The sequence below is a fragment of the Protopterus annectens genome, chromosome 7.part0 (genome assembly GCF_019279795.1).
Source record: "Protopterus annectens isolate FY-2018-M chromosome 7.part0, PAN1.0, whole genome shotgun sequence".
Taxonomy (NCBI): Eukaryota; Metazoa; Chordata; order Ceratodontiformes; family Protopteridae; genus Protopterus; species Protopterus annectens.
The window spans coordinates 1,707,779,425-1,707,798,211 of NC_056739.1; the positions used below are offsets into that span (position 1 = coordinate 1,707,779,425).

Here is an 18,787-nt window from a genome sequence, read left to right on the forward strand (position 1 = left end):
TTTTAAATTGCTCCCACTGATAGCCCCAAGCAGGAAGAATACCACCTGCACCTCTAACTAAAGGTAGTGTTATACCAATGCCACTACAACTATAGTTACTTGCCTAATTAACCAGAATCTTTTCAGCATTAGGAAATTAACTATTACCAGCACAATAATATCCATAGTTCTGTTCAGCTCCATACAAAGTTAACATGAAACTTGCTTCTGTTCTCAGAGTGGCAGCAAATATGTACCAACAGTGGGAAAAACAAACAAACCATTAGTGTACAATCTCACTGAGCCCATAAAGTATTCAGTATTTTCCCCCAACACATCACTTTAAAACTGGTCAAATATAACAAAACAAAAAATAGTATAACCGATGAGCATTAGATGTTGGTACATCAGTGATAGTAAATACACTTTGGCAATGTTCTGTTAATAAATGTGCTCAAACGTGATGTGCAGGACTTCGCAAATGCATCTTCACAGAATTGCTCAGTGCAATGAAATGCGGAGAACAAGAAGTCTGATAATATAAAAAAAAGTTATTTTATTAAAAAGGTAAATTGCCCGATTTCCATTAATGCTGCCGAACCACTGGATCACTCATAGCTTACCCATTCCTGGAGATACTCAGCCACTCCTGTTATGGGAAAACCTGAAAGACTCATGGACCTGGTAGTTAGTAATTATTGCTTCAACCCAGGTTTGTAAAACATCTGATGAGATTATATTTCCACAAGAGGACACAATGAATGTCTAAATAATACAGAGATACACATATGGTGAACATACCTCTCAACTGTCTAGATTTTCGCAGGATGTCCAGATTTTTGCCTCATATTTTTGGTCTGTTCCTCATAAAATTTGTGGTTTTCTGGCAAATCACTGGGATGATCTGAATATTGAAGTCACTAAATAATGACATACATTTGAGTTTCAGACTTCAAATCCTTCAGAAAAATGCACACTCGTCCCACCATTATGTCAGGCTTTGTCTGGATTTCTTATGCTAAGAGGTTGAGAGCTATGATGGTGAATCATATTTTAATGAAAATGCATTGGTCACTCATTAAGCTTCCCTTTCAAACACTTCTTTTTTCCTACCAGTATTTTCTAATTGTGCCAAAGAGCATTTTAGTTTGACCACTTATACTGAACCTTGTTGAATACTGTCTGCAGATTTTGTGACTTTGTCTCACAAAGTAGCTGTTGTTTCCCCATTGCAGACTAGACTTACTATGTATGCCACTCTGTTGCTATTTCTCATAGTTGTTAACTATTCTGTACTGATAGAGGGAACAGGTGATTTGTGCTGTGAGAGAAACAAACAGTGGATTGAGTGCACAATCATGGTTACAAACACTCTACAGGCAATCAAGACCAGAAACTAAATTAATTTCACTGGTGTGTAGCTGATCAATAAACAAAGAAGTCACGTCATAGCTTCACTTGATGCATGCAACTCTTCCCCTTCCACATATGCGTGTTAACACACACACACACACACACACACACACACACACACACACACACACACACACACACACACACACACACACACACACCTAAACACGTATAGTTGCACAGCAAAAGTACGGAGATGTGCACCTTACATTTTATATACCCATTATTCTATATTAGGTATACAATATCTCCAGACTCCAGCAAGCAGCCATATTTTCATAGTGTACAAGGAGGTCAAAACTCTGTTCCAAGATGATGTGTCAGCAGTAAGTATTATCCAGCCAAGAAGGATCACAGTTCATTAGCAAGAAGTGACCTGACCACAGAGGCACATCCACCTTCAGTAGCCAAACAACAACTAATAGATGCTGTCCATGCTGGTGGTATACTTCTTCCATGCTTATCTGATGCAATATAACTGCATTTTAACATAAACAAAATTCCAATACCACATACTATAAGTATGTCCACTGGCTGAAGGCAGAAAGACCAGCAGAAGAATACAGATCAATAAACATTAATCCAGAGCATGCAGGAGGAACACCAAGCTGTCTAGTATGTGCCAGGAATTCACTGAGAATAAAGGAACAATTCTCACAAAAACAAAACAAGTACAGACACTTCCAGGCACAAACTAATGGTAGCAACTAAGTTAGTAGCAACTTCAGCACTATTACATTTTTATCATTTTATTCAGACTAACTGCTTCTACAACTTTTTTAACCACTTTGCCTCCAGTGTCTGTTGGCCATCAGCACCACCTAATCAGCCCATTCAATCCTATCACCAGGGCATTGGTCAACTAGGAAGGGCTGTCATGTAGACAGCCATCAAGTTGGTCTGCCTTTTTTTGGCTAGGCAACTTGGAGAGTAATGCAGTGAGCTGTCATCTGAGGACCTCCCTTCACTTTCATAATGGGTATTCCCTCTAAGTAGCCCTGCTCTTACCCTTTCAGCATAAGTGGTGGTCTCTCCAGTCTACACCACAAAGATCATATTAAGAATAAAACAAACTCAAAAGACAAGCCACCCTGATAGAATCACAATATCAATCAGTTATACAAATAAAAGAAAAAATCTTGGCCCAGCATAGGAGGAACAAAGGCATACATATTAAAAGACCCTTGACCAATCATAACAGGCATCGGCGAGGGTTAATTAATCCTTCAAAAGCTAAATTTGAAGAAACAAATAGCTTTTCAGGCAAAGGGCAATCACAAAGCTCTCTAGTGCTATGTCTGTAACCTCAGAAGAAATACACAACAATGCGCAGAACTTATTGTAAATGGCATCACCCACCCTGAACTGGAGGACATTGCTAACCTTATGGCTAACAGGTTCATCTCAAAATTTTCTACCCACTCTTCCCCTGATAGTAGAAAGGAAATACCACATACTGCAATCTCCTCAACCATTACTAGGGAATAGGTCATAAATGCACTTTTTGAGGCCAAAAACACTGCATTGAAGGGCCCCGATAACATCTTGGGATGTTTAATAAATAGCATGAAACATGACCTCTCTGGTCCAATTGAATCACTTTTCAACTGGAGCCTTCAGTTAGGTTTTGTTCCCAAGGAATGGAAGATGGCTACAGTCATTCCACTGCACAAAGGAGGTCCAACCACTGATCTGGATAACTACAAGTCCAAAAGTCGTACAAACCTCATATGTAAAGCCATGGAAAGAATCATCATGGATATGATAAAAGAGGACATAGGTAACCTGCAAATGCTGGACCCATCACAGTTCGGCTTTGTTAAAGGAAGGTCATGCCTATTAAATCTGGTAGACTTTTTCAGAGGGTCACCAAAGCACTGGATGAAGGGAAGACTGTTCACAAAGCTTACCTAGACCTGGCCAAGCCTTTTGATACAATACCTTACTCAGGCATTATAGATAAGCTCAATAATTTAGGTATAAACCCTTTCATCACCCACTGAGTAGCCTAATGGCTTACTGATAAGATCCAGGAGGTCAAAAGGGATGAGGCTACCTCCACCAAGAGGCCAGTAACTAGCGGAGTGCCCCAGGGCTTGGTACTGGGCCTGCTCTTTTTTGGCATCTATTTCTCTAAAATGGAAACAAATGCTGAAGGTTTATGGCTGACTAAGTTTGGATATGATTGCAAGATCACTGGCTCTCCTGCAGACACTAGCATTCTTCAAGAAAGTCTATCTCTGACTAATAAACAGTGGAAAGCCATGGTCTTAAACTCAACGCATAATTATACCCTTTGGGAAGTCAGCCATCCTGGCTAATTACTATGTTGATAATATGACCCTAAGAGTCAACCCAGTGGTCAGGAATCTGGGTACACACATAGACAGTAGCCTTACCTTCGACCACCACATGGCCACAGTGGTGAGGAGATCCTTTTAAGTTGCACAACTTATAAGTAAGGGCATGGCATCTATGTCCAAAGAAGTAATTAGCCCACTGTACTCTACCCTTATCAGACCATTCGTAGAGTAAAACGCTCCCTTTGGTATGTATCTGGTCAGTCATGTGCAGCAACTAGAGTGACCTCAGAGGTGTCTTACAAAAAGAGTACAAGGTGTAACAAACCTGCCTTATGCAGACTGCCTTAAAGCCCTTTCCTTCTACTCAGTCTCCTATAGATTACAGAGGGGTGATATATGCCTTGCTTACAAGGCAACCTCAAAACCTGCACTTATGAATTTCATACATATTCGTAAGTCAAAATGTACTAGAAATACAAGGTCTAGGAATCTGAATTTCATCTGTGACCCAAAACAGAACATGCTGGAGAGACAGTTATGTGTCTCAGAGGCCACCCCTCGTATGGAACAGGCTTCCCACCCATGTGAAGCTGAGTTTGTCTATTACCCAGTTTAAGTGCAACCTAGACCAGTGGATAGGCAATAGGAATGTCCTTTATGGGCAACAGTAACTTATAAATACCTGGCCCTTGATGTTCTATTTGGATACAGGACATCATTATTCTTTTGGGAAAACTTGGCTAGGCTTAGAAAGGGCCTCAGGTCATTAGCCTAGTAACAATCCGTGAATCTATGAATGTGCCCCTGAGTGCACGTGGACTCCTCTCACACCCTGTGAGAGGTGAGCAAGCCATGTCTTTTCACTCCTCTCCTTCCCTGGCTCCTCCAGTGCTGGGGCCACTCTGTACAACCGAACTAGGGTGTTTCTACAAATATGGAAACAAGAACCTAACCAAATATGAACTGGACAGAAATTACGACTGCATTCAAGGCAATTGAGAGTACACTATCAAAAAAAAAATGGAAACTCAGTACCTATACATTAACATTATAATGACAGAGACGGTAACTAAAATTACTGATTCCAGATTAATAAATGCTGATGAAAAAAATATATTTTCTTTACAAAAATAAAGAGCTGTCTAATAAATTATTAAAGTACAAAAACAGAGACCAAGGGAATCCTTTTATATATCAGAGCAGGACATGATATCCGTCGTAAATAAGTGGGTTAAAACAGTGTACAAGGAAGACACAGACAAGACTGAAAAAAAACAGAGAGGGCATAGTGATCCGTTTTTCCAAAATTTACTTCTAGCTCTAAATCATCTATTGCAAAGTAACTAAGTTATTTAATTATAATGAAAAATTTAGAATTATAAAAAGTGCTTGGTATACAGGGGTAACTGTCTAGATAATTATTCACCTGGACAATGATTATCTGCTAACCACATCAAACAATACTAATGTTTCTTTAGATACTTTAGTATATACTACATTGACCCAAACAGATAACACTGGATTTCAAACAGTGCTTTTCAACTGCCTATAATATACTCATATACAAACAATATTGTTTATCTGTGGTACATACAAATATTAATACTATTTAAAGATGTTTTGAGCATTTTTGGTATTTGTTTTACGATCTTTGGTAATACCCAATTAAAAAATATACATCTCTAGCATTATTAAGATGTAATCTTAAATGGAACATTATTTCCCAAGAATTTGGAGAGGTAAATTATTTTGGAACTTATATTGGGACATCCCAAATTTTAATTATAGTAAACAATGAAATCTGAAAAGATACCATTAAGAACCATTTAAGGGAAAACAAATGACGGTCTTGAGAGGTATTATTACTTAAAATCTTATATTCTGCCTATACCATATACAAATATATGTATGTGTGTGTGTATGTGTGTATAGACATATATATATATATATATATATATATATATATATATATATATACACACACACACACACACACACACACGTATATATACACACACATTAACCTCCATTGATAAAACACATCAGACTGCTATAGTTAAATATTACTTTGCAGCATTTGACTACTAGATTTTCAATATAATCTTGCAAAGTGATTTTTGACCAGATCAAGGGCTTGATATAATGAATGTAATCCTGAACACACAGACATGTATATATGTGGTGTGTGTGTGTGTGTGTGTGTGTGTGTGTGTGTATGTGTATATATATATATATATATATATATATATATATATATATATATATATATATATATATATATATATATATATATATATATATATGTTAAGTGTGTTTACTCATACATTCGTTACATTAAATATTTAGTTAGGAAAATTGTTTTGTCCAACTGCTGGTTGATCTCAGGATGATGGTATTTGTTTTGTAGGATTAATAAGCAGTGGCTGTGTCGAATTGTTTTACAATCTTGGAATTGGTACCTAATAATACCAGGGGATGTGGAGGTGCAGCACCCACAGAGTTTGCTGGGGGTGCTTACCCCCACTGCATAAAACATTTTTTGATTGAGTTTTGACCATTTGTGGTTGATGTAGTGTATGCAGAGTCAGTTATGTAATATATCATATACATATATATGTATATGTACATACAGAAAGAGATGTAATAGTTAAGAGCAAATGGTCTTTCTGCCTGCTGGCAGCTCTATGTGTGAGACTGAGTAACAGCGGTGTCTGGAAATTTGACCTTTCATTGCTGTTGTACAGTCTTGGAGTTTGTATATATAACTAACTGGGTGTGTGGGGCTGCAGCAGGGCAATCTTGGAGTTTGTATACATACTTCCCTGAGTGTGTGGGGCTGCAGCAGGGCAGTCTTGGATTATACATATTTACCTGGGTGTGTGGGGCTGCAGCAGAGCAATCTTGGAGTTTGTATACATACTTCCCTGAGTGTGTGGGGCTGCAGCAGGGCAGTCTTGGATTATACATATTTACCTGGGTGTGTGGGGTTGCAGCAGGGCAATCTTGTAGTTTATATACATACTTACCTGGGTATGTGGGGCTGCAGCAGGGCAGTCTTTGAGTATACATACTTACCTGGGTGTGTGGGGCTGCAGCAAGGCAATCTTGCAGTTTGTATATATAATTAACTGGGTGTGTGGGACTGCAGCAGGGCAATCTTGTAGTTTATATACATACTTACCTGGGTATGTGGGGCTGCAACAGGGCAGTCTTGGAGTATACATACTTACCTGGTGTGTGGGGCTGCAGCAAGGCAATCTTGGAGTTTGTATATATAATTAACTGGGTGTGTGGGACTGCAGTGGACAATGTTAGAGTTTGTGTATATAATTAACTGGGTGTGTGGGGCTGCAATGGGGCAATCTTGGAGTTTGTATACATAATTAACTGGGTGTGTGGGGCTGCAGTGGGGCAGTCATGGAGTTTGTATATACATAATTAACGGTGTGTGGGGCTGCAGTGGGGCTTGCCCTCCTACGTAAAGTACTATTTTTTTCATTATTTTTGCATTTAGTTTGAAAAGATAGATATTTTTCTATACTTTTTAGAGTGTTAACTGTTTCCTTATATAATCATATATATTTACATTTTTTTTTAACATTTAGGCTGTGACAAAACAGGTTCTTGTAAAGTGCTCAAAGCTGTTTTCCTTGAAACAAGTTCCAAACTTATCCTTCTCCGCTCTCTTATTAGGTGCGAATGTTGTAAGCTCTGCAGATTAATGATTAATTAATTAATAATTAATTACATGGTAACTGACAGTTGTCACTTCAAAGAGCTTAATAGGCAAAGGACAGTTGCCAAAAGATTTTGACAGTGTGTTTAATATCTTAGTTCCATGGGTAAAATCAAAATTTGACTGTCCAAAATGAAGGAATTTGGCAGTTTGTTTACATACTGTGGCAGTATAACTCATCCATGATCTTTGTGTAAAGAACATATTAACTGCTAAAATTAAACTGATTTCCAAGGATATTGTGGATGCAGAAATCTCTGTAACACTTAATGACCTCAGCAAAATAAAGTCTCAAGACATAAAACTGTGGTAACCAGCAATGAAAAAGTACAGTTGTGTACACTTACCATAAATGTAGATATTTGAGTGTATTCACTGTTGCAGTCATCACAGTTGGGTTATCTGCCTGCAGGTAGCCCGACCCTTATACCAGAGACTTAGTATTTCTGCATCAGATGCTGTTACTCCAGGACTGACATCAGGTTATCAGGGGTATAAAAACAGGCAGCCAATGCCATTACATCAGTTTTTCTTGCCCCAAATGTCAGGAGCCCCCCAAATAGGGAGCTAAGTTATGGTGGGGAAAACACCACCAGTAAAAAGTAAATACCAATACCCCTGAAAGGGGTGAGTAATAGCCATAGAGAGGAGAGAGAGAGAGAAAACAAGGGCTGGAGGGAGGGAAACCAGGACTGCAACAGTGAATACACTAGAACATCTACATTTATGGTAAGTGTACACAGCTGTACTGTTCTTCATGTTTCACTGTTGCAGTCATCACACTTGGGTGGATTCCCAAAGCTGAAGAAGGGTGGAGGCAGTCAAGAAGAGTTAGGGCTGGCTAGTATGCCTTGCAGGACTGCTGTTGCAAAACTTGCCCTGGATTTGGAAAAGATAGGCAGGTGGTAATGCTTAGTGAAGGTGTGTACTGAACTCCAGGTAGCAGCTTCCAGGATGTTCCTGGTAGGGACTCCTCTGAGAAATGCTGTAGAGGTAGATGTTGCCCTAGTGGAATGTGTTTTGACCACCTGAGGGGTTGGTTTCCCATGGTGCTTGTAGCAGAAATGGATGCAGTGTGCTACCCATTTGGAAATTGTTTTGAAATGGCCTTGCCCTCTGCCCCTGTTGCAAAGCTGACTGGTAACTGGTCAGATTTTCTGAAGGGCTTAGTCCTATCAAGGTAGAACCTGAGCTGTCTGTGCATGTCCAAGGAGTGCATGATCCTTTCCTCTTTATTTATTTTGAGGATTAGGGAAGAAAGTTGGCAAATGGATGGATTGGTTGAGAGCCACACTGGACACCACTTTAGGCATGAAGGAAGAGTTAGTCCTCAGGGAAACCCCTGTCAGCATGGAAAATAATGAAGGGTTCCACAACCATAAGTGCTTGTAGCTCAGATACTCTTCTAGCTGAAGTGATGGTCAGAAGGAAGGCTGTTTTCCAAGAGAGGAATTTTAAGTCTACTGATGCAGCAGGTTCAAAGGGGGGAAGTGTGAGCTTTTCCAGTACAAAGTTAAGGTTCCAAGCAGTGGTGGGTGCTCTCCTTGGTGGCCTTAAGTTGTTTGCCCCTCTCAGGAACTGTTTGATAAGTGGGTGCGAGAAGAGAGGTGGCTCAGTGTTGTAATGAGCAGAAATGGCTGAGGCATGTATCTTAATGGAGGAGGAGGAGGACAGGCCTTTGTGGGGTAGATCTGCTAAGTAATCCAGGATTAGAGGCAGGGAGGGCAGAGTTGTGTCCTCTCCTTTAGACAGAATCCAGGAGCAGAACCTTTTCCACTTATCAGCATAGGATATTCTTGTACTGGGTTATAATGGGTTCAAGAATGATGTTCAGCACCTGCTAGCTTAGGGTTGCTGGGGGAGAATTCAAGGAATAAGCCAGGCTGCAAGATTTAGGGTTTGCAGTTGTGAATGCAAAATCTGTCCCTCCTGCTGAGAGAGCAGGGTTGGGTTCTGGTGCAGGTGCCAGGGTGGCACCAGTGACAGGCTGCGCAGGAGTGGGTAACAGTGCTGACGTGGCCAGTCCGGGGCAATGAGAATTGTCCTTGGTCTGTCCTGTCTTATCTTGAGTAATACTCTTGAGAGAAGGGTCAGAGGGGGAGATTTACCCACTGAAAAGATAGGGCATCCACTTTCCAGGCCCTGCTGTGAGGATTCCTTGTGCAGAATTTGCTGAGATGGTTGTTGTAGGGAGAGGCAAAGGGATCCACCTCTGGGGTCCCCCATTTCTGAATCAGGAGGTTGAAGGTGTTGGGCTCCAATTGCCACTCGTGTGGGTCTAGGAGATTTCTGCTTGTCGTCTGCCAGTGAGTGTTGTTTGCCTGGCAGGAATTGAGCTTGAGATGGACTTGCATGTTCAAGGCTGTGTGCCACAGGGCTATGACTAACCTGCAGAGTGGGTAAGAGTGGGTTCCCCCCTGCTTGTTAATGTACCACATAACTGTGGTGTTGTCTGTTTTTATTAGCAGTTGTCCTGGAAACAGTAGGGATCTGAAAGCTGTCAGGGCATTCTGCACAGCTTGCATCTTCTTTTGGTTGATGTGCAGATGAATTTGACTTGGGCTCCAGTGGCCCTGAATGCATTTGCCATCCATGTGTGCTCCCCAGGCATAGTCTGATGTGTCTGTGGTTAGGGTCTGGGTGGCATGGGGTTGAGAAAAGGGCAGTCCCTTGTTGTGGTAGCATGCTTCTACTCACCAAAGGAACTCTGTCCTTAGACAGGGTATGATAGGAATGACTGTTTCCAGGTCCTGAGAATGTTGGCACCAAAGACTTTTTAAGTACCATTGAAGTTTCCTCATATGCAGTCTTGCATCATCTAGGATGTTGAGTCTGTGCTGCAACAGGCCAGGCATTTTGTGAACTAAAGGGAAGTGCAGAGAACTGATAATGCATAGATCCTGCCCTGAAACATAGATACTTCCTGCATGACTCCCTTATGGGGATGTGCAGATAGGCTTCTTTTAAGTCTAGGGTGACTAACCAGGCATCCTTGGCTAGCATAGGAAGAAGCTGTTGCAGGGTAAGCATTTTGAATTTTGGTACCACCAGGAAGGTGTTGAGAATTGAAAGATCCAGGATTGGTTGCCAAGAGCCCTCTTTTCTGGGTACCAGGAAGAGTCTGGAGTAGAATCCTTGACCCCCCTGTTCTACTGGAACCGGCTGAAGAGCTCTGATATTGAGCAGGGAAGCTACTTGGCTTTGAGCCTCTGCCACTGGTTTGGAGGAAGGTCTGGAAACCCATTTGGGGTTGGCAGTGAATGGAAATAAAATTTGTACCCCTGGGATACAATGTTGAGGACCCACTGGTCCTGTGTGATGGACATCCAATTTTTTGCATGAAGGGCATGTTTTCCTCCTAGGGGCACAAGCAATTGGGCAGGGTTGGAGAGTGGAGTAAAGATGTCATTGTGAGTTTTTTCTGTAAGGAGGTGGCTTACCACTCCCTGCTTTAGGGGTGGGGGCACTCCATTGCTTAGATCTCTGCATACCCTGAGACTGTAGTCTGGGTGGTCTGTTTCCCCTTGGTCTGGTTTGAGAAGACCTGGAGGGGACTGGAAAGGACCAGTGTTTGGAAGGGCAATGCCTACTGAATCTAGGGGGTTGCACTTGTAAGAATTCTTTAACAGCTTGCATAGACTTAGCTTTTTCTTCCATCTTTTTAAAAACCTCTTCTGCTTTGGTGCCAAACAAACTGTCCTTGTTCAAAGGAGCATCCAGTAACTTTGATTTGACATGGGCTGGCAAGGTCTGCTCCTTGAGCCAAGCATGTCTTCTTAGTACAGATCCAGTGACTGCTGCCCGGCAAGCTGCTTCTAGGGTGTCAAAGCCACACTGCAAAGTATGATTACTGACTTGGCTTGCTGAGTGCATAAGCTCCTGCAATTCTTTATTTTCTGCACACTCTGTAAAGGTTGCCACTTTTTATTTAATAAGTTCCACAATATGCTGCTGGTACTTCAGCATGTGAAACTGGCAATTCATTGCCTTAATAGCAAGAGTTGTAGAGGTATATACCTTCTTACCCCATCTGTCCAAAGCTCTGGAATCCCTGTCCAAAGAGCTGGGATTCTTGGCTGTAGTAGCCTTGATACCTTTAGGCCCCTGGGAAATGATCTCTGGGTCAGCAGTAGGATTCTTGAAAAGAAATTTGTGAGTGTCAGGTACTCGGTAGTACCTGTCTGCTTTCCTAGGGACAGGAGGTAAAGTGTCAGAAGTACGACTGGATTCCATAAAAACATCATCAATACATCCAGGACAGGGGGTATTGCTAAAGGCCTGTGCCGAGGCAACTCTAGGAATTCTCTGAGTCTCTTTTTGGACTGAGGATAGTCTTGGCATTCCCAGTGGAAATGCTCTCTTAAGGTATGCAAGGTTTCACCAAAAGAAAAATCCTCTGGAGGGGAGGCAGAGTAAATGGATTCCTCTGCATCTGACTCCTCATAAGCAGATAAGGGCATGTCTTCATAATCAGAAATCTCAAGAGTCATTGGACTCCTGGTCTGTAGAAGCTGTAGGGGACTGGTCTCTTTTTCTCTTAGCAGGGGAAGGCTGACTTCCCCTAATCAGCGTAATAACGTCTTCTGCCAGTCTAAGCTTTCCTTTTTGTGGCATGGGAACAGGTGCATGGGCTTTGGTCGTCAGTTTTCTAGACGTAGTGCATTCTCTGGACCTAAGAAACTCAGTAGTTTTGTTTAAAAAAAAGTTGTCGGTTTGAGTCGAACATCGGTTGAGCGCAGAACTGCCACAGAAGCCGGTGCCTGCACAGCGGCTCTGGACCCATCCAAGGTAGAGACATCTACAGGTTCCATAGTCAAAGAAGAGTCTCGGTAGAGGCCTGCGAATCCATTGAAGCAGGCATCAGGGGCTGCGAAAGTGCCTCACTGAGTAAAGGTGGACTGGTGACTAGCTTAATGGAAGTGTCGTTGGCAGCTTTGGACCTATGTGGTTTGTCTCTGTCTTTATCCTTACTTTTTTTCAGAATATCGACAGTCGAATGGCTTATCGAAGCCATTTCAGAATACGGAGATTGAGAGCGAAAGAATTTAGTGACAAAGAGAGACCCACGATGAATGGCTTGAGCATTAAACAAGGCACAAAACCGACAGCGAGGTACGTCGTGGTCTGGGCCTAAACAGGTGAAGCAGTAAAAATGAAAATCTCTATGAGATATTTGCTTTCCACAGGCAAGATAATTTTTAACTTTTTCTGACATTGGTTAGAGCAAGAAAAAAGGATGTCCAACGAGGTACTTAGCTTTAGAAGACTTCAGGATTATTCAATTCTTAAATGAAAATTCAGGTAGCGGCTGACCGGCACTTGCAAACTGCTTCTGCTTCAGGCTCCTTGGCAAGAAAGACTGATGTAATGGCGTTGGCTGCCTTTTTATACCCCTAACAACCTGATGTCAGTCCTGGAGCAAAAGCATCTGACGCAGAAATATTAAGTCTCTGGTATTCGGGCCATCTGGGGGCTATCTGCGCAGATGACCTAAGTGCAATGACTGCAACAGTGAAACACAAAGAACATCAACAGAATCTGTGCTGTCTAGCCAGTGTCTCGCAGTCAAAGACAAAGTCCTTTCTAAAACAATAACATATCTAAATAGAAAACAGCATGGTGTCAGAGAACAACTAGAAATAAAAAAAGAAGGTACTGAAGGACTCTGGACAATAAGCATCATCTAGGTTATATTTTTTACTTAGATACCCTCGAGTCAAAATCACCTCATGGTGACTCTATGTGTAGGCCCCATAGGGTTCTTGTGGTATATAATGAAAGTAGATTGCCAAATCTTTTTTCCACCCAGATACTGCTACTGCTGCACATTTGTCCCCAAACAAGGTTATGAACCCATGTCTACCAGCTGATAATCCTGCATCTTAACATCTATGCTATCAGTCTGGGCCTAGGTTATATTACAGGCAGACAAATAAATGTATAAAAGTACATTAGAGGGTGTAATTATCCTTTAAAGGAAGGAGAGACATTCCAAACCCCAAATTAAAACCAATACTCTCTAAAGATGAGAGCAGATTGACCGCCTATGTCAGTATAGTTTCAAGGCTGCTGGGCCAAGCATTCTGAAATTGAGTTATAGCAAGTATGTGGTACCAAAGGAATAAAAGCTTCACCTACAAGGAAGAATGGGTGATGACATGGAAGCAGAATGAATTCTCAAGATGGAGGTTACTAGTAGCATTAATATCATAGGATCACAGGAGGTTACTAGGCTAATGGCCCTGAGGCCCTTACAAGCCTAGCCAAGAGTGTATCCCCAAAAAGAAACCTCAGTCAGTACCAGTCACCCCTGTCATTGAGGGACAAAGGTGGAACCCCTGGGACAAATTTGTGGTTTCTTATCCACTCATCAAGGTTGCGCTTGAAGAGGGTCAGCGAAGTGCTCTGTTTGATATGTATGGGAAGTCTATTCCAAAGATGGGGCAGCCTCTAGGAGACAAACATGTCTCTCCGACAGGTGTTGTTTATGTCACATATTAGATTCAGGCCTTTTGAGCAGGTACTGAAAGAGGAGTTAGACTTACGGATATGGAGCATCTCTGATAGGGCACGGCCCGAGATTGCCCTGTAGCCGAGACACAGATCACCTCTGAGCAATCTGTATGATACCAAGTAGAGTGACAGTGAATTGAGCCTATCTGCATAGGACAGGTGTTGGAGGCCATGGATTCTCTTTGTGAGGTATTTCAGTGGCCTTTTCAGTTGGTGCAGATGTTTGGAGAGGTACATCCCAAACGGGGTGTTACACTCAATTATTGGTCTAATGAGGGAGGAATATAGACAGGTAATAACCTCCTTTTTCTGGATGTAATCCCTTTACTTATGAGATGAGCCAAGTAAAAGGCTTTTCTGACCACTGCCTCTAAATGATGGTCGAATGTGAGGTTGTTATCAACCTGAGTGCCCATGTCTCTCACCACAGGTTGTGCGCTTAGGGGGTTGCCGTTAATGTGGTAATCAGTAGGGGTTGTGTTTTTGCCAAATGGTATGATGATATATTTTTATTCATTTAGCTTGAGGCCATGACTTTGACACCAGTCATTAGTTGCTGTGAGACCCTCTTGCAGCATGTTAACATCATTTAGGGAGTAAATAACAGCACCCAACTTACAATCGTCTGCAAACTTGGTCAGCCACAGGCCTTTTGTCTTTGCCTGGACCTCTGATAAATATATGCCAAACAGTAGGGTCCCTGGACAGATCCCTGGGGAATGCCACTAGTGACAGGTCTGCTATCAGACATGGAGGTGCCTATTCTGACTTTGAGGGTCCTGTTGGTGAGCCAGTTGGCCACCCACCTGATACAATAGGGATTTACGTCAAGTTGTGTTAGATTTTTGATGATGCTCGAGTGGGGGATTGTGTCAAAGGCCTTGGCCAAGTCAAGGTAAGCTGTATGTACTGACTTTCCCTCATCCAGGGCCTTGGTGACAGTCTCAGAGAAGTCAACCAGGTTCAACAGGCAGAGAGCTGCCCTTGACTAATCTGAACTGGGTGGGATCAAGTGCTTGGAGATTGCTTATGTCCTTGTTTATGAGATTCATAATAATATGCTCCATGGCTTTACAGATCAGACTTGTCAAGCTAATGGGGCGATAGTTTCCATGGTCAGTAGCAGCATCATCCACTCTTCTGGAATGAAGCCTGTACTGTGGTTGAATAGGGTGCTCAATGGTGAAGCCATTTCTTACTGGAGATGGTGCATAATACATCCTTGGATACTACCAGGCCCCATGGAAGCTGTGTTCTTTGCCTTGGATAGGGTCTGTAGCACTTGATCTATGGAGATGTGAGGTGCAGGACAAGTATAGAGGATGTCGAAAGGGCCTTGGGGGGACAGGGGGGTGAAGTTTGAGCTGATCCTATCTGCTAGCAGGTTGGCTAAGTCAACAGGATCAGTGTAAGTGATACTGTTAAATACTAATTTGGAACAAATCGGGGCTTTGCCATGGAGGTTCCTGATTAAACTGAAGAAGACTTTATGATTTCCCTTTGTTATGGGAAATTCATTTGATTCATAATTGGCCTTGAAGGTTTTCACTAATTATATAATTTGCTTGTTGAGGCTAAGGAGGGAGTTTTTCCAATTTGGAATTTGTTTCTTTTTACCCTTGGACAATAGTTTCTTCCTTTTGTTGTAAAACCTATTGTTGGAGAATGTCCACCGAACAGGTTTGTGTTTCTTTGAGGAGCAGATTTTAGTTTTCTTGGTTATGGCTGAGTCTATGCAGTTGTACAGGTGCTTGTATACTGCACTGGTGTACTGTTCAGCATAGCTGTCTGCATCCTCTGAAGCGGCGCGGTGGTGTGAAGCTACAGATACCCTTCCTTAGGAGGTTGGAGTCACCTTTTGAGAAGTTCTTTAGCTTGATTGCAGCTGGGGGGAGGTTGGGTAGGATAGAAACTTCGAATGAAACAGTCTGATGATCTGATCTCATCAGGAAAGAACATATTATGGGACTGGTGCAACGGTCACCCATGTTGGTGAGAACCAAATCTAGAATGTTATCACCCCTTGTGGGGGTTGAGATGAGCTAATCTAGTACTTTAGATGTCAGAAAAGAAGTGATATAACAGGAAATTATGGAAATACAGAAGGTAAAGGTAAGGCACAGAGGAATAAATTAAACAAACTTACAAAGTGGAGATAAAATAAAACATAAGGTCATAATGACAGAGGGATGAAAGGAGATGAACAACATTCCAGGCAATGTGATGTAAAATTAGGGGACTTCCAGGATGGCTGCAGGTTGAATAGAGTTCTCCCAGTGTGTAAACTAAGAAATTGTTTAAAAAGCCAGTACAAAGAATACATTTAGGTATAATATTAATTACACTGCCTAAATGCCTTCAAAGAAGTAATTTAGAGAAAGTAAGCAAAACTCAAGCAGAAAAGAAGAAGAAGACAAATCTCAGAACCTTTCAGCTTTTTAGCAGAAATCAGTCAAGCTTCTGCTTTAGTACGGAAGATGTTTTCCAGCAATTTAGAGGAAAAAAAAACAAATATACTCAGACATGTTTAAAACAAATGAGTGAAAGAATATGCAAAGTCAAATGACAAAAGGCTGTAAAAACAGAAGAAACTTTAAGGAGCTATTCAAATGACCAGATAAAACTGCATAAATCAGAGACAGAAATGAAAATGAAGAAAAGACTGACTGAGCATGAAGCTTGTCAAGAAAAGCTGTTTAAAAAAACAGTACATTTACAAGTCAGAGTGCACTGGCAAAATCTAATATTTTTGCTGCATCAGAAAAACTGGAAAGAATAGACTGCACTAATTTTATGAAATTACAAATGAATAACTAGAATGGTGTAGTGCAGAAGGACTAGTTAATTGAGAGGGCATGTTAAGTGCATGATTCAAATCTGGATATCAGAAAACAGCTGAGACCTAAAATAGTAAAAATGCAATCACACCAAACGAAAGAGCTGCGTCTGACAAAACTGTGGTAGAAGGGAAAAGTATTAAAAATTGGGTATGCCACAGTATGATTATCCACTGTACACCAGGCAGATGAGAAGCAAGTTTATCTGAAATCAGGGGATGTTGAGAAACAGGTGTGAGAGTCAAGTTGTAATGTCCAACTGTCTTCACAATATTTTTCTTGGAGGATCAAAGACATTTCTGGATATTGAATAGGCTAAATACGAAATAAATAAAAAAAAGTTTAGCCAACAAAGAGTGAACCATCAAGCTGAAGAGAAATCTACTTATCAATCTTCTGACAATAAGAAAGCCCATAGAGAGCCTTTGCCAGTGAAGCCTTTTCCATTGCCCCAAATGAAAATGCTTGAGTGATAGAAAAAGCTCAGGAGATAATTAAATGAACTAGGAGTACCTTCAAGTTGAACCAGTGATTGTTATTAGGAAATCAAGATGATCAAGAAGAAGACCAGCAACAAAGTAAAATGGAATAAATGGGACAACTGCAATGATCAATCCCATTACATATATTTTGTATGCCTGAAATGTGGTTCTGCAAGAAAAAAAAGAGGCTGAAAAAACTGGAAGTTTGTTGACTGCATTAAACTGGTGGGAGTGGTATAAAGCATAAATCCAACTTTGTCATTAATGTTTGGCAGGAATATGAGGGGACTGAATATGTGAACAGTTTTTATTCTTATTAATATCAGTATAAAATTTCCTGATGTAAATTGAATGCTATATTGTAAAGTCATTCTATGTAGTCAGATGAAGTTGAAATGTGAGGTGGAGGGATTTTAACAATGACAGCTATATATATATATATATATATATATATATATATATATATATATATATATATATATATATAGATATATAGATATAGATAGATATATATAGATAGATATATATAGATAGATATATATATATATCCTAATGATATTAAGGTAAGAAAACATTTTCTTAGTTGTAATGTATCCAGGCTAAACAATCAACAAGATTAGAAAGGCTGGGAAGAATCAAGTTAAACTTAAAATTATGCTGTGATCTAGGACTACTTGATAAATGTCATAATATAGAATTAGACAATAACAATTACCTGTGTTTTATAGGGATGGATATCTAATGTCCTTAGTTTAAGCTACTTTAATATTTTTATACACAAATCATTAAAAACCAAAGGAAATATGTTAAGCATGAAAAGTGGCAGTTTTTTAATTTAAAAAGTTAATTGCTGTTTTTCCCATTAGCACCTGTTTTTAGTAGGAGACAAGTAGCTTGCAGGTGCAAGCAATTAATCATGATAGGTTTGAATAATGCATTTTCAGGGACGTTAGCAAGCAACTTGTCAAACAGTGTGTTCTAAGTGAATTCTGTGTACAGTAAAATTAACTTTCAACTAGATATTCTGGATATTGACAAATTGTTCAGTGAAAAATAAATCAAGTATGAAACTACGGGAAGTGAAAAGTTTATACTAGTAGTTTTTTTCACAAATGTCTTAGCATTTTAATGAATTAAATATAACAGTGCAATTAAGTTTATTTATTTTAGGGTAACCATTGCTTTTTGTAAGGCTAAAATTTAATATTGACTGACAGAAAGCAAGTTTTTTTTTTTTTTTTACATCTGTGAAGGGACTAAAGATAAGATAAGAACAGATAGCAATATGTGTAAGTGGAACATTTGGTTTAACATGCTTTAGCATGGTTGGCCTTAACTTTACAGTAGATGCAGCAGTCAGTTACTGGCAGCTGCTCCTATCAGGTGGGGTAAATTGGTAAACTTCCTTTTTTGGAAGTGTACATAGTTTTGTGCTTTCTTTCTGTGAGTTAAACGTTGATGGGAGTCTTGAAATTTGTGTCTTTTCTTTCTTGTGTTTTTTTAAGTGAAAAGGCTGGAAAATGT

General features: G+C 40.5%; 1 protein-coding gene across 1 annotated transcript in view; it reads right to left on the reverse strand.

The window, feature by feature from the left end:
* LOC122807189 (cytochrome P450 27C1-like) overlaps positions 1–18,787 on the reverse strand; it is a 413,262-nt gene that overhangs the window by 231,797 nt on the left and 162,678 nt on the right. The window lies entirely within an intron of this gene.